A 25,859-nucleotide genomic window follows, 5' to 3' on the forward strand; every position below is an offset into this window, starting at 1 on the left:
CTGAAATTGGTCGGGATGGAAATGGGAAAAACGGACTGAGTACGTGATATGAATGAAGGATTTTGGTGATTCTGCAGAACACTGGTGTATCGCCCGGCGGCGCGCTGCATGCCGCCTGGCGACGATGGGTGCAGGTACGTCTGTTGCGTGCTTAAAAAAAAAGAGAAGAGGGGGGGGGGAAGTGAGTAGAACTGGGATGAGTCATGTTTTAAACAATTATTGATGAAGTTGTAAGAGATAAATAGCCAGTAGTATAGGATTAAGGAAATGGGATTAAGTGTGAAGGCATGAGCATGATCTGTAAGATTGGAAGGAGTGTAGTGGGAATAGTAAGAATAAGAATTTTAGTGACCAGACTCAGAGTCGAATAAACACACTTGTTGGGGTCGCAACTGGAATAAGAGATAAATGAATCAAGATTTGAGGTAATACCTATGAATTGTGTAGAATGAATTATGAATTAACTGAGCAGGGAGTGTGGTACTGTGATAAATCAATTTGACTAGAGAATGTGGTATGGGAAATATTCTAAGGGATTTCTATCAGGAGACAAGAGAGCTTATATTGTAATGTTGGAAGAGAGTGGTGCATTGTAGGTATGATAGGGAGTTTGGAATGGGAGTTATAGGTACATGTATTTGTTTACATATGATATTTGTAGGCTTGCTTATGTGAGGGTTGAGATTGGGGTTCTTATGCGATCTATGGAAGGGATTTAAAATAGTAAACTGGATTAACTGGAGTGTCATAAACCAGAAAATGTTGTTCTGGTATGGCGCCTGGCGGTCTACTGATAGCCGCCAGTCGATAGCCCTAGCGTGGGAGGGTCTGCACTGAGAGGCGCCTGGCGGCACGGTGTGCTCCGCCAGGCGGTGACGAGAAAACAGTGGGGTTTGGAAGAGCGCTGGCGCCTGGCGGTGGGCAGGTACCGCCAGGCGGTCTGGGCCTGTTTCGCCAGGCGGTGTTGGCTGGTGCGCCAGGCGGCCGTGCACCAGGTCACGAGTTGTGTGTGTTGTTTTAATTGACAATGATGCTTTGCTTGGATCGGGAGATGCTGTGCCATGAGCGGGTAGGTTCATGGATGGTGTAACATGTGATGATATGAGCGGGGAGGTTCATATCAAGTTACTCTCACGTGGGGATACGAGCGGGGAGGTTCGTATGTTCCGTGCTCACGTTGAGAGATGCCACGTGCGGGGAGGTACGGGGGCTGGTGGATCACATGTGTTGGACTACGGGCGGGTAGGTCCGTAGAGCAGGACTACGAGCGGGGAGGTTCGTAGAAGCAGGACCACGAGCGGGCAGGTTCGTGTGAGCATCAGATTCCCGAGTCCAAGGCTAACAAAATGTATGATTTGAAGACTATTAAGTCTTGGGGTTAGGGTCTTGGCCAAGATTTATAGATAATGATTAAGATGGGTAAATGATCTATCCTGTGATTATATGCTTATTATTTTATTTTCTCAGCTCACCCTTTTTGTTTGTGTGTGGCGATGATCGTGTAATTCGTTACACGGGAGCAGATGTTGATACAGGTGGTGCTGAGGATGCTCAGATGGCGGAGTGAGGGCTAGCATGGGAGTAGTGCTAGGGTTTTACTAAATTGTAATTTATGTTTTAAATGCAAATTTTGGAAACTTGTAATGAATTATGAATTAGTTATGAGTTTTGGCGCGCTAACTTAATGAAATAAAATTCTCCCGCGTTGGGATTTTTATCGAGATGATTATTTAATGAAATTATTTATTTTAATATATATTTTTAAGTAATATTCCCTAGGGATGTTACACATGTCTTCTAAAAAACTATTATCATTGAGTTAGTATAAAGGCTATAAAAAAACAATGAATGAAAAATGTTAGTCAAAGGAAAATGGCAAAAAACAAATTAGATAATTTAATATGAGTTAATAAATCATTATATGTTCACTAAATAACTCTTCACAAAAAAAGTCACAAAAATATCACCACAATGAATATATATTCAAAGAAGTCAATAAAATAACAAAAACTACGACATTTCTCTCTTCAAATAATACCTATAGTCACGTTAAACAACCATTTAAAAGTTTTCACATGTAGACTTAGGACTTAAGACTTAGAGCCTAAGTATTAAAGCATAGGGATAGGGTGACCTTAGGGATTAATATGGCTTAATTCTTACAAGGGCTTAGGTCTTAGGACTTAACGTTGAGTGTTTAAGGCTTAAAGGCTCAAGGCTTAAGGGCATAGGGCATAGGAAGGCTAAGGGATTATGAATGTTTATGGCTTACGATGGCTTATGAGGCTTCTCATAATTTGGTGAGAGACATAATTTGTTCAACTGCTTCATTGATTCATTGAAAGTAAAATGCTTAAATTTATATAACTTTTCTCACTTGGAATTCACGAGGCTTAAGGCAAACTAATTAGGGCTTAGAGTTTAGAGTTTAGAGTTTATGACTTAGGGCTTATGGCTTATGGCTTATGGCTTACGAGTTAAGGATTAAGGTTGATGACTTACAGCTTAAAGCTTAGGGCTTAAGGCTTATGGCTTACAGCTCGAGGCTTATGGTTAGAGCTTAAGGCTTATGGCTTATGGATTAGAACATAAGGTATATGGCTTAGAGCTTATGGCTTAGGGCGTATGGCTTACAATTTAGGTCTTAGAATTTAGGGTTCAGGCCCTTAGGACTTATGGATTTGGCCTTAGGGCTTTAGGTTAAGCTTTAGGGCTTTTAGCTTAAGGGGTAGGAGTTAATGCTTAAGGCTTATGGCTTAGGGCTTAGGGCTATAGGCTTAGGACTCAAGGCTTAGGGCTCAAGGCTTAGGGCTCAAGGCTTAGGGCTCAAGGCTTAAAGCTCAAGGTTTAGGGCTCAAGACTTAAGGCTCAAGGCTTAGGACTTAGGGCTTAGAGCTTACAACATACAGTTAGGGCTTATGACAAAGGATTAGGGCTTACAACTTAGGGCTTATGCCTCATAGCTTAGGGTGTAAGGCTTAGAGTTTAAGGCTTAGGGTTTATGGCTTTGGACTTAGAGCTTATAACTTAGGGCTTAGAGCTTAAGGCTTAATGCTTATGACTTAGAGCTTAGGGGTTATGTTTTAAGGTTGATGGCTTAGGGTTTAAGACTTATGGCTTAAATCTTAAGGTTTAAGGTTTAGACCTTCATGGCTTATGGTTTAGGCCTTAAGCCTTTTGGCTTAAGGCTTATGAGTTAATGCTTAAGGCTTATGGCTTGGGGCTTAGGGCTCACGACATAGGGTTAAGACTTACGACATAGGGTTAGGGCTTACGGTTTAAGGCTTATGACATATGTTAAGGGCTTATGGCTTATGACTTAGTGCTTTGTGATGGTCTGATGCTGAGTTGCTACCATGGATGATGGTTACGGGTCTGGTTGTGCCACCAACGCTTTTCCGGTGACGGTGTGGTTGTTGACGACGACAACAACTTGGTGAAGATGAAGGTTATGGTTTCTGATTTGGGAGATTGAAAATGATGAGGTTACAACATGTGATTGGTGCAAATGTGTGTCCAAGGATCATGGACATGTGGCAACATCTTGCTGGATAGTTCTTTTAAAGTGTGGATTGCCACATGGCATAATCTAGTTGAGTTGAGTTTAAGTGAGTTGAGTTTAAGGGGTGAAATATAGCTTTTGTGTGGTCCATTTGTTGGAATATGGGAGTGTATAAGTAATGTATGGGGTGCATAACAAAATTTTCCAGAACTTGTTATTTTTGGTCTATTTTGTAACTTAAAGCAATTCAATTTCATACCTTTAATGAACCAAAATTTAACCTTAGTTGCATCAACAAACGTTAGACTATCCAAGAATATTTTATGCAACTAAAATCACTTTTTAAGACTTTCTTATCTCACAAACTCAATAAGCCCAATTAGTAGAAATTTCTATTAAACTAGTCCTTTAAGCACAAAAATCAATTAAATTTTCATTATTAAGGACCAAAGAAGGGTAAAAATATGCATTCATCACTTATCCTAATGAGTCTTTGATGACTATTTTTCAACAACCATTTCCCAGCAAGTTACGTAGTAATATCAACAAGTGTCGTATCCACAAAGATTTAGCAAGTATATTGGTAGTTTGATTTTTTGTTATTTTTATTGATAGAGAGTGCAAGTAAATAAAAATAGTAGTTATTAGATAGATTGAGTGGAGTAGGGGTTATGAATTGATTTCATCTCATCTTCTTCTACTACACCACTACAATCTTGTTTACTTACTTTGTAAATCAGTCAATGTCTTCGGAGTACTCTTTCTATGTAGATCTAGGATCATCTCTGATACACTAGAACCTAAGGACTCCAAACCCCAATGTGATCTCTCAACTCTTGGCAAAATGAGTCCTTGCTTTAATGTGCAAGACTCTCTCCTCCAGTATCCACTCTGGTATGCCATGAAGCATCCAATACATGTATGATGATTTGATTAGACCATAATTTGAGATCGGTTTCTCAACTCAAAATCCAAACCAGTTAAATAAATGACTAATCAAGTCATCATTAAGCATAAATCAAATCACAAAGAATTGAATGAAAGCAAAGATAAATACCTAAGAAGTAGAAGTGGATAGAATCATAATATTACAATGCAAATCCAGCAGCATTTACACATAAGATTTACACTAAGAGCACTTCCATCGTGCCTCACAGACCCAATTTTGCCCTACTACTACATTGTGGAGCCTCCATTCAATGCTTAAAATGAAAACCTAAGGTCTTTATTTATACAAATTTGTTGGCGATGTTCAACCCAACTTTTGGCGCTCAACCATGCGCCGCCTTAAGTGCTTGAGCACATTCTTTTGTGGCTAGCCATGCACCACCTTAAGTGTTGAGCACATTCTTTCGTTGCTCAGCCGTGCACCGCCTTAAGTGTTAAGCACATTTTCTTGTGGCTCAACCATGCACCGCCTTAAGTGTTGAGCAATCCTCTCGTGGCTTAGCCATGCACTGCCTCAAGTGCTTAGCACCATTTTGTTGTGGCTTAGCTCCATAAGTCATATTCTGGATTCTTCCTTGACCGTCTTACTGGAGCTCAACCGTGAATTTGGGGCATAGCTCCATCATTTTTAATTCTTTGAGAAATTGTTGCAAAATCATCAAAAATTCATCAATTTCTTATTTTTCTTCTTTTTAGCACCTCATTCTGTAGTTATAAGCTAAAATAGGTTGTTTACTTACAAAATATGATCAATTAAAGCATGATAAGTGTCATGTTTATATGGAAACTTTACGCATTCTAGACACTTATCAGTCTTCCCCCTCCTTACAAAAGCCTCACTCTACATGTTCTTAAAATTTGTCTTTAGTATTAGATGAGTTCCAAGATATTTTCCAAAATCCTCCAAATGGGCTTCCACCCCTGAGAGGCATTGAAGACCAAATTGACTTCATCCAAGGCTCATATTTGCCTAATAGGCCAACTTATAAGACTAGTCCGTAAAAGGCCAAGGAAATTCAAAAACAAGTGAATGAGTTATTGGAAAAAGGGTAGGTGCAACATAACATGAGTTCTTGTGCAATGTCCGTGATTCTAGTACCCAAAAAGGATGGAACATGGAGAATGTGCATAGATGGTAGGGGTATTAACAACATAACCATCAAGTATAAGCATCCTATTCCTAGGTTAGATGATTTGTTAGATGAGTTACATTGTGCCATCATATTCTCAAAAATAGACTTGAAGAGTGGATACAATCAAATTAAAATCAAGGAAGATTATGAATGGAAAACCACTTTCAAGACTAAGTTTGGGTTGTATGAGTGATTAGCCATGCCTTTTGGCTTGACCGGTGCACCTAGTACCTTATGACACTCATGCATCATGTGCTTTGAGAATACTTAGACGAGCTTGTTGTTTACTTTGATGACATTCTCATTTATAACTTGTCTAGGAAAGAGCATGTGCATTATTTGAGAAATGTGCTAAAGATCCTAAGGAAGGAGTCCTTGTATGCTAACATGGAGAAATGCATTTTTGGGATGGATCATGTGATCTTCCTAGGGTTTAAAATCAATCAAAATGGGGTCTATGTGGTGATGGCTATTAAGGAATGGCCAACACCTAAGAATATGAGTGAGCTTGGATCTTTTCATGGGTTGACTAGCTTCTATAGGAGGTTTGTGCCAAACTTTAGCACAATAGTCTCCCCTTTGAATGAATTGGTTAAGAAAGGTTTGGATTTCAAGTGTGGAATTGTTCAAACAAGACTTTTGAAACTTTAAAGGAAAAATTGATCAATGCACCACTTCTAGCCCTTCCTAGTTTTTTAAAGACTTTTGAAATTGAGTGTGATGCTTCTAATATGGGTATTAGGGTCGTGCTTCTCCAAGAGGGATACCCCATAACCTACTTATTGAGAAGCTTAAGGGTAGTCACATCAACTACTCCACCAATGATAAAGAGCTGATGAATCCACCCAAGGCCCAATCCATGGCCCACATGTACCTCAAGGCCCAAGCCTAATCAAAGGCCCAATAATAAGAGGATGTGTGTTGGAGCATTAGAATATATTTTATTTTGGGCCAAGTGTTAGGCCATATTTTGTAAAATAAAATGCTAAAGTACTTTGTTGTTTAGCCTTCAAATTGGGATAAATCAAGCCCAATTAAACATTTTGGTCGAGACTAGCATGGGAGGGAAGCTTGGAGCGCACACTTCATTTTGGTGCCAAGAGTAGAGTGCAAATTTCAGAACTTACCTTGCTTGGTGTGCATGCTTTCCATAGGAGCAAGGCAAGGAGAGTGTGAGTGTAGACATGGCCCTTGATCCCACTCCCCTTTGCATCTCACTGCCACAATTAAAACTTCTCCTCCAAGCTACATTTTCATTAAATTTCATGCTACATTTCTCATTTCATTTGGCCGGACATGATTCCTATAAATGAGGTCATTCTACTCTTGTATTTAGACTTTGGATTAGTAATAGACTAAGTGTTGAGAGTACTCAACCTATTACTTCTAGAGTCACTTTGCTAGACTAGTTTCTACTAAGAACAAATCTAGTCTCCTTCCCTAGAATAGATTTATCTTCTAGGTTTCCTCTCTATTTTACCTTCATTGCTTCAAGAGCCTCCAAGCTTGAGTCCACTCCTCCATTTCACTCCATTTCCGCTGCAGCCATGGACCTTCTCCTCTTCATTTTTGTGCTACAAGGTCCATCAAGAGCTTTATGCTCTTGTAAGGATTTTGCAAACTTGGCAACACTACCTCCTTTCTAAGGTGTTTGTGATCCATAGTGATCATGAATCCTTAAAGTTTTTGAAAAGCCAAGCCAAGTTAAACAAGCATGCAAAGTGGGTAGAGTTTCTTGAACAATTCCCTTATGTAATCAAACACAAACAAGGGAAGGCCAACATAATGGCATATGCGTTTTCAAAAAGGCATTACCTTTTTTCCATGGTTGAAACAAAATTTCTTAGTTTTGATCATATTAAGGGTTTTTATGCTAAGGATGATGACTTCTCTTCCATTGTTAGTGAGTGCCACCTAGGGGCTAACAAAAACTTGCATCTCCTTAGTCATTACCTTTTCAAAGGTAAGGGGCTTTGTATACCCCAAGGATCTTTAAGAGCATTACTCATAAAAGAGGCACATGAGAGAGGTCTAATGGGACATTTTGGGCCTAATAAGACTTTAGAAGTCTTAAAGGAACATTTCTATTGGCCCCACATGAGGAAACATGTAGATAAACATTACAAAAATTGCATAACATGCATGAAAGCCAATTCTAGAGTCCAACCTTATGGCCTTTACACTCCTTTACCCATCCTTTCCATGCCCCGTGTTGACATTTCAATAGATTTTATGTTAGGGCTCCCAAGGACAAGAATGGGTAGGGATTCCATCTTTGTGGTTGTGGATAGATTTTCAAAAATGGCCCATTTCATACCATGCCACAAAGTTGATGATGCAACTTACATTGCAAATCTATTCTTTGAAGAATTATTGTAAGTGATAAAGACACCAAGTTCTTAAACCACTTTTGGAGGACATTGTGGGGGAAGCTTCGAACCAAACTTCTCTTTTCTACAACTTGTGATGAAGGATTGACCCCAACCAAGGATGGATTCACTAATCCTTCATCCCTTTCATTTGTTTTTGTTATTTTTGATTCCCTAAGTTGACATAGTTGAATCAACTTTAGTTGACTTGTTGACCTTTGACAAGGTTTGACTTGTTGACTATAGTTGACTTGACTTAAGCCAACATGTTAATCTATGTTTATTTGCTTTGTAGGTTAATTAGGAGTAAGAAAACAATACTAGGTGGCACATGGTGATTGGGGAGCATAAATGATGTGGATGAGAGAGTAAAGCAAAGGCATAAAGCATAAAGTAAAAGGCATAAAACAAGTGTACCTATGTACCTTTGGTCTCCTTTGTTTTTAGCACACTTTGGCCACTTTTTGGAGACATATAAGACACATTCTTTGTCTCCTTTTGTGCTAGAACGAAATTAGCCTTGCACACACCATAGTTGGCTCTTTTGTCTCTCATTTTTGTAACCTTATTTGACCTAGTTTCTAGAAGCTAGAGTTAGGTTTTTGTAGAGACATCCTTGGGTATCTTTTATTTGCTTAGAGGCCCCTAAACTCTTCTATATAAGGGGTGCTCCTACACATGTATAAGGGTTGAACATTTTGAAGTAAAAACACTCTTGTGTCTCAATCATTTGTGAGAGTTTCCTCCCTTGGGAGTGAATACTTTTAAGCCTTATCTTGCATAGCAAGTGGCGGCACACATCCACTCATCTTCAAGGTTGCCATGGCTTCTAGCCTAGCCTTGTAGTGGCGTGTTTCTCACATTTTACCATTTCTTTCCTTTCCATTTTATGTTTTCTTCTTCCTTTAATTGTTCTTGGTTTTCTATGGTTTATGTGCTTTCCATTTCCTTTTTGTTTTGAATCAATTCATCATCTTCTTCTCTTGAGCTTTGTGAAAGGAACCTTCACATCTAGATAGCTTGCTATCTTAATGTCCAGTGGGGATTTCACCTAGCTTTCTTAATCAACTCACACCATATTCAATAATCTTAAAAATGAACAAGATAATCCTTCATCAACTTGTCACCCCCAAAGTGATGTCCAAACGACGTAGTGAATAGGACTTTGAGTCAAATGTTGGGGTGCATGATAGTCAAAAATATTAGACAGTGAGAGGAACTTCTTCCTCACATTGAGTTTGCATACAATAAGGTGGTGCACTCTACCACTTCCCACTCTTTTTAAGGTGGTTTATGGGTTTAACCCCTTAACTCCCTTAGATCTTCTTTCCCTCCCCACTCATGAGGCATGGACTTACCAAAATGGGGAAATTAAGGCTAAGATGATCCAGGACTGGCATGCGCAAGTCAAGGAAACCATTGAGAAAAGGGTGAAGAAATATAAAGAGGTTGGTAACAAAGGGAGAAAGGAAGTCATCTTCAAGGAGGGATATTGGGTTTGGCTTCACTTGAGAAAGGGAATGTTCTCTAATCAAAGGAAGTCCAAGCTTCTCCCAAGAGGGGATGGTCCTTTTCAAGTCATTTGGAAGATCAACAACAGTTCCTATGAGTTAGACTTACCTCCTAGCTACAACATAAGTTGTTAATTTAATGTGTGATCTTTTTGATTTTGATGTAGGGTATAAAAATTTATGGTCGAATTCTCTCCAAGGGGAGGATGATGAAGGCTTGACCACACAAGGTGCCATGGAAGTTCTTCCAAGAAGAGTCACAAGGAGCATGTCTAGAGGGGAGACTTCTAGTCCTTCATCTTTATCTTTGTTTTGCATTTCATTATTGTGATTTTCCTAAACTTAACTTAGTTTAGTAACCTTAAATGACTTGTTGACCTTTGACTAGGTTTGACTTGTTAAGTAGAGTTTACTTAACTTAATCCAACATTTTATTCTATGTTTAGTTGTTTTGTAGGTTAATTAAGCTTAAGGAAGCATGGATAGATGGCACAACACCATGGGAAAGCATGGATGATATAGAGTATAGGTGGAAGAGAGATGAAGGCTAAAAGCATAAAGCATAAAGCAAAAGATGCTTGTACCTTTTGTCTCCTTTGTCTTAAAGCTCATTTTGACCTTGTTAGAAGACATTATTGTCTCTTTTAGAAGGTGGCCGAGAATCCCTTTAGGATATCCCACCAACGTTTAAGTTTGTGCTACTTGAGAAGATGCTTCTAGAATTAGGGTTTCCTATTTGATAGCTAGTCCTTTTAACTTTGTGTTTATTTCCTGGAGAGACATAAAAACTCTATATAAGGGGTGCTCTTGAACATGTAAAAGGGGTTGATCAAATTTGAGTAATATACACTTGTGTTGTCAACCAAAACCGTGAGCGTCCTCCTTTGGAGTGGAGATTTCACCGTAGCCTTATCTTGCTATGCAAGTGGCTGCACCATTCACTCATATCTAGAGTTGGTTAGCCATATGGCCCCTCTAAGAGTGGCGTGCTTCATCTCCATCACCATTCTCTATATCTTCCATTTTGTGTTTATTTTTGTTTACCTTGATTCCGTTTATATGCTTGTTTCCATTTTTGTTTTGAGCTTTAACTCAATCCATCACTCTCCTTCTCTAAAACCTCTAGAAGTAAACCTTCACATCTAGATAACTTGTTATCTTAATGTCCAGTGGGGATCTTCTCTAGGTTTTCTTAAGAAACTCACCACCATATTTAAAAATAAAAAATGAACCAACTCAATCCCTCATCACCTAGGGCCTAGGGCTTACGATTTACGGGTTACCACTTACGAGTTACAACTTAGGGCTTATGGTTCAGGGCTTAGGAATAATGGCTTTAGGCTTAGGTCCTTAGGCCTCAGGCTTTAAAATTTGGGATTTGGACTTTGGGCTTAGATCGTAGGACTTAAGAGTTAGGACTTTCGACTTAGGGCTTAGGGCATACAAATTAGAAATTAGAGCCGAGGGCCTAGGCCGTAGAGCCGTAGGGCCTAGGGAGCCTATGATGAAGGCGTGACCACACCAAGCCCCATGGAAACCCTCCCAAGAAGAATCACAAAAAGCATGACAAAAGGGGAGGCTTTTCCATCTCTATCTTTGTTTAGCATTTCATTAGTTTGATTTCCATAAAGTTTGGCTTAGTTAATTCCTTTCAGTTGACTTGTTGACCTTTTTCTAAGGTTGACTTATTGACTCAAGATTAACTTAACTTAAGCCAACATGCTAAACCATTTTACTTGTTTTGTAGGATAATTAAAATCTTAAGAAGCCATGGATAGGCGGCGCAAATGGAGAACATAGATATGGAGGAGTCCCTGTGGAAGAGTAAGAAAGAGCAAAGCTTTCTAGAATCATCTAGAATCATCTAGAATGAGGGGACCCCATGACTTGGTCAAGAATCCACTTTGAAGGGCTCTAGAAATGTCTAGGACATGGGACCATTTGTCTTGGCTGAGAATCATCCTTGAAGGCCATGATGTTGCACCATTTTAACCAACCTTCTAGATTGTAGGGCTTTTTATTTGTTGAGTGATCCTTTGGAACTTATGGTTTTTTCTTAGAGACCCCTAAACATTTCTATATAAAGGGTACTCTACTACATGTTAAAGGGTTGATCACTTTTAAGTTTAATATACACTTTGTGTTCACTCATTGTGAGAGTATCCTCCTTTGAGAGTGAAAATTTTAAGTCTTATCTTGAGCTAGACTCAAGTGGTGGCACACATCCACTCATCACCAAGGATCTATGGCTTTTGCCTCTCCTTGAAGTGGCATGCTTCACGCATAACTTTCATCTCTTGCCTTCCATTTTTATGCTTGTTTCTTCTTGCTTTTCAATTTGTATTTATGCATGGTTATTCATCATATTTGTTTCTTGAATCAATCCATTCCTCTTCTTCTCTAGAGTCTTTTGAAGTGCACCTTCACATCTAGATAGCTTGCTATCTTAATATATAGTGGGAATCTTCATTAGAATTTCTTAAGCAACTCTCACCATATTCATTTTTTTAAAAGGAACCAACTTAATCCTTCATCATTTAGTATCTAAAGCTTAGGTTGTCTTGAATAAAGTGTTTTTTGTGTTAACTGTGAATGTTCTTGGTTCTTTGTTCTTGGTGGACTCTCGGCCTTATGAGATTCAAGTTGGTGTGCAAATAAATTTTTCCACTTCATTTGAGGTTAAAGTATCTAAAACTCCATCTCATTGATATATGTTGATTGGTGAAGTGAGAACATGATTTTTGTTGCTTTTATGGTGTATGTCCGAGAACCTTGTTTAATTGTTATCATGCAAAAATTTTCTTCACATGTTTAAAAGTGTCTTTCTTGTCTTAAGCTTTGCTTTTAAGTCTTTTGCCATATGCCTACTTGAAGTTTTCTTATTTTTATCTTCCAAGTACTTGAAGTTGCATGATCCATATGTCTTGCTTGATGTATGCTCCATGAAATTGATTTTGTCTAAAAAATGTGAGGAACTAAGTATCCAAGCCACCTAAAAACACTTTTTCATTATCTTATGAAACTAGTTTTGAAAGAAGAAAAATTTGCCACATTTTTTCCATTTGGCCGAGAGCAATAATGTTCCTTGTTGAACCACAATTGCAAAAATCACTAGGTGTTATGCTACTTGTTTTCATATTTGAGTATTGGGTGATATTGACTAATTAGTTCCATTCCTAACTTGGTTATTATCATTCTTGGTGTATGCACGATTTAAGACTTGGTGTTGCATGTTCAAGTATTTTCCATAGAGTCTTAAAAATGTGTTTTTCTTGTGTTTGGCTTGTTAAAAGTTTTGTCACATATATTTTCTTTCCTTAGAGTTTAGCTTTCTTTGTTTTTGTGTCTTTCTTGCTTGTCTTTAGGTGATCCTTGTTTTGTCTTAGTAGTTTTTCTTTCTTGAAATACATTGAGTGTGGTGGTCGAGACAAATGGCTTGCTTTTGAAAAGGTATCCAAACAAAATTAAAAGTATTTTAACTTCTTTAGGTGGATTTGAGTATAGACTTGTCTTGATGCTTTGGGAATGTGATCTAAACACTTGGGTTGTTATTTTGGACCATACTTGGTCTCGGGTTTTTGCTGCCAACTTACAGTAACATCTTGCTTGTTCTCAGTTGTGTGAGTTTTTGTTGTCGGGAAGAAGAGGTGGAGTCAGTTTCACCATACTCCCCTCCAAGATACACCCATCTATTCTATTGTAGTTCATTCTTGTCCAAGACCTTAATTTTCTAAGGTTTTTCAACCTTCAATTCACACAAATAATTGACCATGGACTCAGGATATATGATGCTCCCACGAACATACCCGCTCGTGATCCTACATCTACGAACCTCCCCGCTTATAGTCATGCCTCTACGAACCACCCCGCTCGTAGTCCAACTCTACGGACCTCCCCGCCCGTAGTCCAACACACGTGATTCACCAGTTACGAACCTCCCCACTCGCAACATCTCTTAAGTGTAAGCACGGAACATACGAACCTCCCTGCTCATATCCCCACATGAGAGTATCAGGATATGAACCTCCTCGTTCATATCATCTGATGAAGGATTATCTTGTTCCTTTTTAAGATTATTGAATATGGTGTGAGTTGATTAAGAAAGCTAAGTGAAATCCCCACTGGACATTAAGATAGCAAGTTATCTAGATGTGAAGGTTCCTTTCACAAAACTCAAGAGAAGAAGATAATGGATTGATTCAAAACAAAAAGGAAATGGAAAGCACATAAACCATAGAAAACCAAGAACAATTAAAGGAAGAAGAAAACATAAAATGGAAAGGAAAGAAATGGTAAAAATGTGATAAGCATGCCACTACAAGGCTAGGCTAGAAGCCATGGCAACCTTGAAGATGAGTGGATGTGTGCTGCCACTTGCTATGCAAGATAAGGCTTAAAAGTTTCACTCCCAAGGGAGGAAACTCTCATAAATGGTTGAGACACAAGAGTGTTTTTACTTCAAAATGTTCAACCCTTTTACATGTCTAGGAGCACCCCTTATATAGAAGAGTTTAGGGGCCTCTAAGCAAATAAAAGATACCTAAGGATGTCTCTACAAAAACCTAACCCTAGCTTCTAGAACCTAGGTCAAATAAGGTTACAAAAATGAGAGACAAAAGAGCCAATTATGGTGTGTGCAAGGCTAATTTCGTTCTAGCACAAAAGGAGACAAAGAATGCATCTCATATGTCTCCAAAAAGTGGCCAAAGTGTGCTAAAAACAAAGGAGACCAAAGGTACATAGGTACACTTGTTTTATGCCTTTTACTTTATGCTTTATGCCTTTGCTTTACTCTCTCTCCTCCACATCATTTATGCTCTCCAATCACCATGCGCCACCTAGCATTGCTTTCTTACTCCTAATTAACCTACAAAGCAAATAAACATAGATTAGCATGTTGGCTTAAGTCAAGTCAACTATAGTCAACAAGTCAAACCTAGTCAAAGGTCAACAAGTCAACTAAAGTTGATTCAAGTAAGTCAACTTAGGGAATCAAAAATAACAAACACAAATGAAAGGGATGAAGGATTAATAAACTTCCTTTCTAAACATGTTTAGTCTTCTTAAGCATGTGCCTTCATCCTTGGTTGGGGTCAATCCTTCATCATCATCACGTGTTCACCACCATCCATGAACCTACCCGCTCATGGCACATCTCCTGATCCAAGTCTCACATCACAACATGATAACGAAAACAAGAAAAGCACACTACGCTACATAAGGTACATACTCAAGCTGGTCTTAGGTATTCCAATGTTTCCACGAACATGCCCGCTCGTGGTCCAACTCTACGAACCTCCCCACTCGTAGTCTAACTCTACAGACCTCCTCGCCCGTAGTCCAACACACATGATCCATCAGCTACAAACCTCACCACTCGCAGCATCTCTCAAGTGTGAGCACGAAACATATGAACCTCCCCACTCGTATCCCTACACGAGAGTATCAGGATATGAATCTCTCCGCTCATATCATCACGTGTTCACCACCATCCATGAATCGACCCACTCATGGCACAACATCTCTTGATCCAAGTCTCACATCACAACATGATAACGAAAACAAGAAAAGCACACTACGCTACATATGGTACATAGTCAAGTTGGACTTAGGGATTCCAATGCTTCCATGAACATGCCTGCTTGTGGTCCAACTCTACAAACCTCCCCGCTCGTAGTCCAACTCTATGGACCTCTCTGCCTGTAGTCCAACACACGTGATCCACCAGCTACGAACCTCCCCGCTCGCAACATCTCTCAAGTGTGAGCACGGAACATATGAATCTCCCCGCTCGTATCCCCACATGAGAGTATCAGGATATGAACCTCCCCACTCATATCATCATGTGTTCATCACTAGTCATGAACCTACTCACTCATGACAACATCAAGCATATCCCAGACCAAGACCAACACAATAAGCCATGCAAAATATATCACAAACGCACCTTACCACTACACCATCGCCTAGAGCAGCCTAAGTGCCATTAGGTGAAATGGCAGTGCAGACCGCCTGACGGCTCCACATCACCGTCGGGCGCCACAAATCACAAGACTTCCCTTTTTCCTACTATCGCCTGGCGGTCCACTCTACACCGCCTGTTGCTACACCAGTAATGTGAGACTACTGGTTTTAGGTATTCTAATTCATTTCCTAGCATTCAACCATTCAATTCTCAAACATCCAGAAATCAACATACACATTCATATACTCCAAATTACAATATCACAATACATATGCATCTTTCAAGTATAAGCACACAGTCCTCCCTTTTATAATTCATATATACTCACATCTTAAATCAATGCCAACATTCAATTTGAACCCAAAAGTAAACCATGCTCATATGAAATTATAAAATAGTATAACAGTAGGCACATAACTCTTTTGTTCATATATATACTCGACCATTTAAATCCATGTTAGCATTGAATTTCAACTTATGAATATGCATGCTCAAAACAATATAAAGCAGCAACCCTCTAACAACTTAAGCACATGATTCTATACACCAATGCAAATTAATATAGCACTTCACACCTCCTATGCAACAATTTAATTTATATTGATACACATGCATTCACCAATAAACCAATTCTCAACATGTGACTAACCCAAAGAAACATTTAAATTCATAGAGACTTACAGCATAACCCATTCATGCTTCCAACTCATGCCACATTAGTAGTTACTTGAAATTATCAAAAGTTTATTCACGCATTTTAAAGACTTCCCAACTAGCAATCATGAGTAACATATATCTCTAGCTACGGACCTCCAAATTGAATCTCCACCGTTCAAATTGAAGAACAACATGTTATGGACCACCTTCCAAATTTTCAACTAAATCAAACGGTTAACGAATCGAAAAATGCAGTTTTACGAAAATTGCACAAACTAGAAAAATTTATGGCGCCTAGCGCCCAGAAATCAAGAGCCCGGCACCTGGCGGTATAAAACTAGTGCCTGGCGGTTCCTGCTATGCAAAAAGTACGAAAAACAATGTTTTTGCACAATGTTCGCGTCGCTTGGCGGAGTCACCCTTGCCACTAGGCGGTTTATCACAAAAACCTAGAAAATAACACATAATTCATGCATCGCCTGTCGGACCTTCAATACCGGCAGGCGATTTCTAGAAAAATTCAAAAACGTTAAAACAACAAAGGTTTTGATCATACCAAGGCACCACATGCACGCATTATACTACACAAACATCAAAAAACAATTATACACATAAAAGAGCTCCCTTAACCTGGAAATCATGTTCCAAAGCATTCTAAGAATTCCTTCTTGCTCCAAGCTTGGTCACCAAGCTTCTCTTATGTGCCTAGAAGCAACTCCCTTGTGACTTGCTTAGGTGGCAAGTCACACTTGCCTCATGCTCTCTTTTTGGCTCCAAATACCACATTCTAGATCCTTTTTCCTTCCATTTTTCTAGACCACTTGGCTCTCCTTTTCTACTATAAATAGAGAGCTTAGGACCCTTGTATTTTCATTCATGAATATAGTAGAGAAACTCTGTTGAGATGAATCTAGACTCCTCTCTTAGGCTAGAGTTCTCCTTCTTGGTTTCCTCTAGCCCCTTTCCTTGAGTGTTGGCCTAACCTCACTTGAGAGCTCCTCCAAACACCATTGTCGCACCACTTCTCCTCTCATCTTCTAACTTCCGCACCTTCATCCTTCTCCATGGAAGCTTCATCAATTTCGCATGGCTTCTCCTTGGCTTCCTTACTCTTGAAGATGGACTCATCATGTGGTATCTAGAGCCTTGGTTGATCAAGCTTGACGTCAAGAGATAAGCTCATCTTTTGTTGTGGTTTTTCTTTCAATTTCCGTGTTGTTCATTAATTCCTTTGATTGTCTGGTTGTTTTTTTTTCTTCTTTTCACCTCATTGGTTATATGGTTCTTATCATTGTTCCTTTGGAACCATTCGGCCATTGTGCCTAAGAGCTCAACCATGGTGAATTTATGTGCCTTTTACATTTTCGTTTGAGTCTTGTTCATTTTCTATTTCATCTATTTGAGTCATTTTAATTTTCTCATCCATATGTTTTGTCTAGAGTAATGTGTAGTTCAATTATGTATTAAATTCCTTTGTTTAGCTTTCCATTTTGCTGCTGTTTTGTTGCTGTATTGCTATTGTTTTGCTGTTGTTTTTGGTTCATAAATACACCTTCTCTTCTCCCTTGGAGCCTTGGAAATGAACCTTCACATCTAGATAGCCTTTGTTATCTTAATGTCTAATGGGAATTTTCCTTGTGCTTGCTTAATCACCTAAGTTTCATTTTCGTTTCTAGTGTGCTTTGTGTGCTTTTAATTTTCACATTTGAGTTCATACTTGTTAATTAGTTCTTGGCAAGTTCTTTAGAGTTAATTTCCATTGTGTTTCCTTGAGTTTCATAATCTTCTTTTGATTCCTTTAAGTTTCCTTCTCTTTTGTTTCTATTAAAATGCAAATGATCAAGCATAGAGTGGTGGTGATTCTAATTTGTGGTGGAAACTAGTTGCTGTAAGAGCTATAAAAAAAGAAAGAAAAAGAGCACAAAAAGAGTATAAGCAAGTGCCAAAAATAATCAAAAGAAAAGATCAAAAGAAAGTGGCAAAACATGTACACTAGAATCACTACCATCACTTGAGTTTGAGAGCATTTTTCTGTTGCATTTTATTGTTGTTCCAGTTTTGTCTGTTTGCACACTTTCTATATTTGGTTTATCACAAAAAATTGGCTATTGGAAATCCAGATCTGATTTTTTCCTCTTGTAGCTAAAACATAGACGAAAAAACAAAAACAAAAATCATTGAAAAATGTTCAGAAACGAAAAAATGAAAAATAGCTGAAGTAAAGGCTGAGTTTCACGTTTTTGGACTGGCAGTGGCTAAAAATTCAAATTTTGTGCAGATTTCTAGCTTGTTCTTGGTTGTTTTTAATCCATTCTAGTGTCATTCTTTAGGTAATTTATTTGAGTGCTTAACTTGTTTCTTTGCCTTATTTCTAGTTTGTCTTTCTTTGCTAAATCTTTGAGTATGTTTCATCTATATTCCACTTGAGTTTAGCTCTTCTTTCATTTAAGCTTTTCTTGTTTTTCCTTATTGGCTTCTTTGGTTTGGTGTTACATTCTTGGTGGAAAATTTCTTTGGAGGTAACCAAATACTCAAGGTAGCATCCTAGGAGGTGGAAACGAAAGTGGAACTCCAAGCTACAAGTGAAGTTCACAAAGGAGAAAATTCAAAGCAAACACTTGAGTGAGACAAAAGAAGAAAGAAAAGAGTGGAGTGAAACACTTAAAGACTTTTAAAGTTTGCGCAAATTTGTGATTGTATTCATTTGAGTTGTATTTGTTCAAGTTTTCTTTCTTATATCTCTTTGGACTAATTAAGTGTCTTGGGGGAGCCTTAGGTGTTCTCTCATCTCTTAATTAGAACCTTCTTAAATAGTAAAAGCGCTTGTAGACGGTGAGTGTGTCTTGCAACATCAAGCCTCACCAAAGTAGGCCGCATAGTTAGACTCCAAATCTTTTTGTTTTTGTTGCTTAATTTTTAGTGTGTGTCTAATTCTATTTTAGAAGTTTTGTGCAATATTCTTTGAATTACTTTGGCAAGGAAAGACTTGGTAAGTAAGCAATCCAAGTGATTCATCTCTCTTTCCTGGAAGATAATTCAAGAAGTTTGCTATTTACTTCTTCTTTAGAATTTCTTAGTTAGCTTTTAGTAATCATGGCTAGTCAACCCTCCCTTCATAGTGCAAGTGATTATGAGGATTCAATTCATAGTTTAAAACATGTTTCTCAATAACTCAAATTACTTGAACTATGGAGACAACAAGAGGCAATTTACAAGGTGAAAGATCAATTGGAAAGAGATGGCCAAATTGCTCTCTTGGAGGAACAAATCAAAGCTTTAAAGAAAAGAGATGAGAAAATCCAAAATAAACTAAAAAGTAGGAGTAATTCTAGCAAAGGGTCTAGAAGTGTAGCTTCAATATATGGGGAAGAGGAAGGATTAAGATTAGGAGAATATTATCAACAACCTTCCCACATTAGGAGGCAAAGCAAAGACCCTACTCCTAGAGAAGTTAAAGTAGACTTGCCTCACTTTCAAGGCAAGGATGATGTTGAATCTTATTTGGATTGGGAGATAAAGGTTGAGCAACTCTTTGCTTGCCATGAAGTTAGTGAAGAAAGGAAAGTGCCTCTTGCTACCCTAAGCTTTCAAGGGTATGCTATGTATTGGTGGACTTCTATAGTCCAAAAGAGGCTAAGAAGTAATGGACCTTCAATTGAATATTGGAATGATCTTAAGTCAGCCCTTAGGAGGAGACACATTCCCTCCTACTACAATAGGGAGCTCATGAACAAGCTCCAAAGACTCCAACAAAGAAATATGTATGTGGAAGAATATAATTGAGGAAGAGTTCATTACCATTTCTAGATTCTTAAGTGGCTTAAACCTTGATATAAGAGATAGAGTTGAGCTCCTACCTTACCAAGATTTAAATGATTTGGTGCAAATATGCATTAAGGTAGAACAACAAAATTTGAGAAAATCTTTTTCAAAAAGAAATCAAGCTCAAACTAACTCTTATGTTAAGAAAGATTTTAAGAAAGAAGAGAAAAAGGAGGATCCACCTAAGAATCTAGGAAAAGGTAAAGAGGGGAGTGCATCATCACACACTTGCACAAGTGAAATCAAATGCTTCAAATGTCTTGGTAGAGGTCACATAGCATCTCAATGCCCCACCAAAAAGACCATGATTCTTAGGGGTGTTGATAGATATAGCAGCCAAGATGAAAATGAAAGTGAGAGTGGAAGTGAGGAATCCAACGAGTCTAATATAGAAGATGCTCACCCTTGTGATGGGGACCTTTTAATGGTTAGAAGGATCCTCAACAATCAACCTAGTCCACAAGCACTAACACAAAGAGAGAACATATTTCGCACAAGGTGTAAAATTTTGGAAAACACTTGTTCTCTAATTGTGGATAGTGGCTCATGTTGTAACTGCTGTAGTACTAGGTTAGTTGACAAGCTGTCTTTGACTATCTTACCTCATCCAAAACCTTACAAACTTCATTGGCTTAATGAAGATGGAGATTTGGCAGTCAATCATCAAGTAAAGGTCAAGTTTTCCATAGGGAATATGAAGATAGTGTGCTATGTCATATAGTACCTATGGAAGCTTGTCATATCTTATTGGGGAGACCTTGGCAATTTGATAAGAAAACCATGCACAATGGTCTCACCAACGAGATTACCTTTACTCACAAGGCTACACAAGTGGCTGAGGATCAACATCAAATGAAGAACAAAAGAGAAAAAGAGAAAGATGAGGACAAAAAAAAAGTCCTCAAAAAGTCCAAAAGCTAGATAAAGATGAATCTGAGATGGGAGAGATTGGTGTTCCTTCTCCCAAGGTCATTCAAAATGAGAACATTTTAACCATGAAATCTTTAAATCAAGTTCTCAATGTTGAACAACCTTCATGCCTCCTGTTGTATAAAAGAACACTCACATGTACTGCCACAACTCTTGAGCTTAAGAATCTACCTCCTAAAATTGAAAATCTTTTGAAAGAGTTTGAGGATATATTCCCTAAGGAAGGGCCTATTGGGCTTCCTCCCTTTAAAGGAATTGAACATCAAATAGATTTAGTGCCTGGGGCTAGTCTACCAAATAGACCATCCTATAGGACAAATCCGCAAGAAACAAAGGAGATAGAGTCTCAAGTCCAAGAGTTGTTGAAGAAGGGTTGGGTTCAAAAGAGCCTTAGCCTCTGTGCTATGCCTGTTTTGTTAGTACCTAAAAGGGATTGGAAATGGAGAATGTGCTGTGACTGTAAAGCCATAAATAACATCACCATTAAATATAGGCATCCCATTCCTAGGCTTGATGACATGCTTGATGAATTGCATGGGTCCCTCGTGTTTTCTAAAATTGATCTAAAGAGTGATTATCACCAAATAAGAATCAAAGAAGGTGATGAGTGGAAAACCGCTTTTAAGACCAAATTTGGATTATATGAGTGGTTGGTGATGCCCTTTGGGCTTACTAATGCACCTAGCATATTCATGAGGCTAATGAATCACGTTCTTAGTGAGTGCATAGGAAAGTTTGTGGTTGTCTACTTTGATGACATTTTGATCTATGGCAAGAGCTTACATGAGCACATAGACCATCTGAGTTTTGTCCTTACCATCCTTAGGGTAAATAGTTTGTTTGCTAATAAAGAGAAATGCACTTTTTGTGCAGATAATGTTATTTTCTTAGGGTTTGTAGTAAATAAAAATGGGGTCCATCTTGACCCTACAAAAATAAAGGCCATCCAAGAATGGCCTACTCCTAAAATTGTTGGAGAGGTTAGGAGCTTCCATGGTTTGGCAAGCTTTTATAGGAGGTTTGTTCCTAACTTCTCTACTTTGGCTTCACCCCTCAATGAACTTGTCAAGAAAGATGTATCTTTTATTTGGGGTGAAAAACAAGAGTCTACTTTTCAGCAACTCAAGGAAAAGCTCACCAATGCACCCATTCTAGCTTTACCAAACTTTTCAAAAACCTTTGAGGTAGAGTGTGATGCATCCGGTGTAGGAATAGGTGATGTGTTGTTGCAAGGAGGGCACCCAATTGCTTATTTCAGTGAAAAACTTCATGGTGCCTCCCTCAACTATCCCACCTATGATAAGGAATTGTATGCCTTAGTTAGGGCCCTTCAAACTTGGGAACACTACCTTGTGTCCAAAGAGTTTGTCATTCATAGTGACCATGAGTCGCTAAAATATTTGAAGGGCCAACACAAGTTGAATAAAAGACATGATAAGTGGATGGAATTCTTGGAACAATTTCCTTATGTGATAAAGTACAAGAAGGGCAAAAGTAATGTGGTGGCTGATGCCTTGTCTAGAAGGCACACTTTGTTTTCAAAATTAGGAGCCCAAATTCTTGGATTTGATCACATTCCAGAAATGTATAATCAAGATTCTGAGTTTTCCTCTACTTATGTTGAGTGTATGGAAAGACCTCAAGGAGGTTTCTATGTGAATGAGGGGTATTTGTTTAAAGAAGGAAAAATTTGTATTCCCCAAGGTTCACAAAGAAAACTCCTTGTTCAAGAAACACATGAAGGGGGATTAATGGGTCATTTTGGGGTAGAAAAAACCCTAGGTCTTTTAAAAGAGAAATTCTTTTGGCCCCATATGAGGAAGGATGTCCAAAGGCATTGTAATAGATGTATCTCATGCTTACAATCTAAGTCTAAAACAATGCCTCATGGATTATACACCCCCTTGCCTGTTGCTTCAGCCCCTTGGGAAGATATAAGTATGGATTTTGTCTTAGGACTCCCAAGAACACAAAGGGGTTTTTATTCCATTTTTGTGGTGGTAGATCGTTTTAGCAAAATGACACACTTTATACCCTGCCACAAAGTGGATGATGCTAGCAACATTGCTCGACTTTTCTTTAGAGATGTGGTCAAGCTTCATGGTATACCCCGCACCATAGTTTCTGATAGAGATACTAAGTTCCTTAGCCATTTTTGGAAAACTCTTTGGTCAAGGCTAGGAACTAAATTTAATTTCTCTACTTCATGTCACCCATAAACTGATGGACAAACTGAAGTTGTTAATAGATCTATGTCTACTATGCTAAAGGCAATTTTGAAAGGAAACCACAAATCTTGGAATGAATACCTTCCCCATATTGAGTTTGCCTACAATAGAGTAGTTCATAGGACTACTAAGATCTCTCCATTGGAAGCTGTTTATAGCTTTAATCCTCTCACTCCTATGGATTTGTTACAACTTCCTACATCTTTTGATTTCATTCATAAAGAAGGGGTGGCAAAATCTGATTTTGTTAAGAAAATGCATGAGAGGATTAAAAGACAAATCCAACAACAAACTGAGAGGTATGCTAAGAACAACAATAAGGGGAAGAGGGAAATGATTTTTGAAGAAGTGGATTGGGTGTGGCTACACCTTAGAAAAGATAGATTTCCTAAGAAAAGGAAGTCTAAACTTAGCCCTCGAGGTGATGGTCCCTTTAAAGTGCTTAAAAGAGTCAAGGATAATGCATATATGCTAGAGTTGCCTGAGGAATATGATGTACATGCCACCTTTAATGTTGTTGACTTAATACCTTTTGCAAGTGGTACAGATGATGAGGCAGAAGTTTCAGATTTGAGGACAAATCCTTCTCAAGAGGGAGGGGATGATGAGATGCCTCTAACCAAGGGACCCACAACAAGAGCAATGGCTAGGAGGATATAAGAGGAATGGGCCTCCAATGCACATACAAGGCCCAAGATGAACTTTACATGGGCCAAGGAAGATGTGAAGACCTAGCCTAAGACTCTTTGTTTGTAAATATTAGAATAGGGTTTATTTTTGGGCCTTGTATTTTGGGCTTTGTAGAATAGGGTTTTTGTTTGGGCCATATATTGGGCCTTTGAGGGTTTTTGGGCTTTGAAGAGAATTGGACCAAAGAAGAGTTGGGCTTGAAATTGGCCCAACAAGAGAGAGAGCGCATTTGTTAGAGGATCTAGATCCTTCTTGCTCTAAGCTTGGTCACCAAGCTTCTCTTATGCGCCTAGAAGCAAGTCCCTTGTGACTTGCTTAGGTGGCAAGTCACACTTGCCTCATGCTCTCTTTTTGGCTCCAAATACCACATTCTAGATCCTTTTTCCCTCCATTTTTCTAGACCACTTGGCTATCCTTTTCTACTATAAATAGAGAGCTTAGGACCCTTGTATTTTTATTCATGAATATAGTAGAGAAACTCTGTTGAGATGACTCCAGACTCCTCTCTTTTTGTGAATCAACTTAGGCTAGAGTTCTCCTTCTTGGTTTCCTCTAGCCCCCTTCCTTGAGTGTTGGCCCAACGTCACTTGAGAGCTCCTCCAAACACCATTGCCGCATCACTTCTCCTCTCATCTTCTAACTTTCGCACCTTCATCATTCTCCATAGAAGCTTCATCAATTTCGCATGGCTTCTCCTTGGCTTCCTTACTCTTGAAGATGGACTCATCAAGACTCTTCCTATCCTTTCCACAATCTCCTTTGATCACATCTTCATGCTCTGAAAAACCTCACTAGGAGTCCCCACGAATTAACACTCACAAACCACACTCTCTTTCTTTCTAACCAATTCCTAACCTAAGAATTAAGTCCATTGATTGCCAAAAAATGAAAATGATCATTAAAGGCATTAACTTGTGATTTCATGTTAGGTAACTACTCAGCCCTCACCTTTTTGGCTTCCCTTACAGAGTGCTATAAAAGAACCATAATGCACTAGCCAAGGTTTGAACACACAACCATCAAATTTCAAAGTAAGCACACAGCCAACATCAAATTTCAAAGTAAGCACACAACCAATTCATGTTTCGTGATAATTCATATAAATCTAGGATTGTATTATCACTCATCATGTCCAAGCATTTATTATTAAAATAATAAGAAATTAAAATAACACACAATTAGCACACATAGGACTCGAACCCAAGTCCTTTCAACACCACTAAGTACTCTCAACCACTTGAGCTAGTACTTTTCCACGTCATAAAAGCTAACATTAATTGTCATAAGGGCTCCCACTACCCGCATTTATTAATTAATTAATTATTTAATTAAATTTCTGGGGTCTTACAGTTGATCTTTGCCTAAGTTTGACTTTTTTGACTTAAGATTAACTTAACTTAAGCCAACATGCTAATCCATATTTACTTGTTTTGTAGGATAATTAAAATCTTAAGAAGCCATGGATAGGTGGTGTAAATAGAGAGCATAGATGAGGAGGAGTCATTGTGGAAGAGCGAGAAGGAGCAAAACATTCTAGAAACATCTAGAATGAGGGGACACATGACTTGGTCAAGAATCCACCTTGAAGGGTTCTAGAAACATCTAGAACATAGGACCACTTGTCGTGGCTGGGAATCATCCTTGGAGGCCATGATGTTGCACCATTTTAACCTACCTTCCAGATTGTAGGCTTTCTTATTTACTTAGTGATCCTTTGGAACTTATGCTTTTTGTTCAGACCCTTAAACATTTCTACATAAGGGATATTCTACTACATGTAAAAGGGTTGATCATTTTTAAGTTTAATAAACACTATGTTCAACCATTGTGAGAGTATCCTTGATGAGTGTGCATTTGTGCCCTCATTTAGTGTTTAATTCTGGGTATTTAATTGAATTTGTGTGCTTAAAGAGTGATTTAATTAACAATTCTGATAATTAGGCTATTTGAGCTTATGTGATAAAAATGTCTTAAAAAGTGATTTTTAGTTGAATAATTTATTTTTGGATATTTTAACGTTTATTGATGCAGCTTAAGTTAAGATTAAGCTCATTCAAGGTTGGGAAAATAAATTGATTGAAGTTACAAACCACCTTTAAATAAG

The 25,859-nt window shown here is 38.4% G+C and overlaps 1 pseudogene; it reads left to right on the plus strand.

Annotated features, from left to right (window-relative positions):
• The first annotated feature begins 19,262 nt into the window (after positions 1-19,262).
• On the plus strand, positions 19,263-20,677 carry LOC146883674 (uncharacterized; annotated as a pseudogene).
• The last annotated feature ends 5,182 nt before the right edge of the window (positions 20,678-25,859 follow it).

This window comes from Vigna unguiculata, chromosome 9, assembly GCF_037176805.1.
Source record: "Vigna unguiculata cultivar grain cowpea cultivar isolate G323 ecotype 2 chromosome 9, ASM3717680v1, whole genome shotgun sequence".
NCBI lineage: Eukaryota > Viridiplantae > Streptophyta > Magnoliopsida > Fabales > Fabaceae > Vigna > Vigna unguiculata.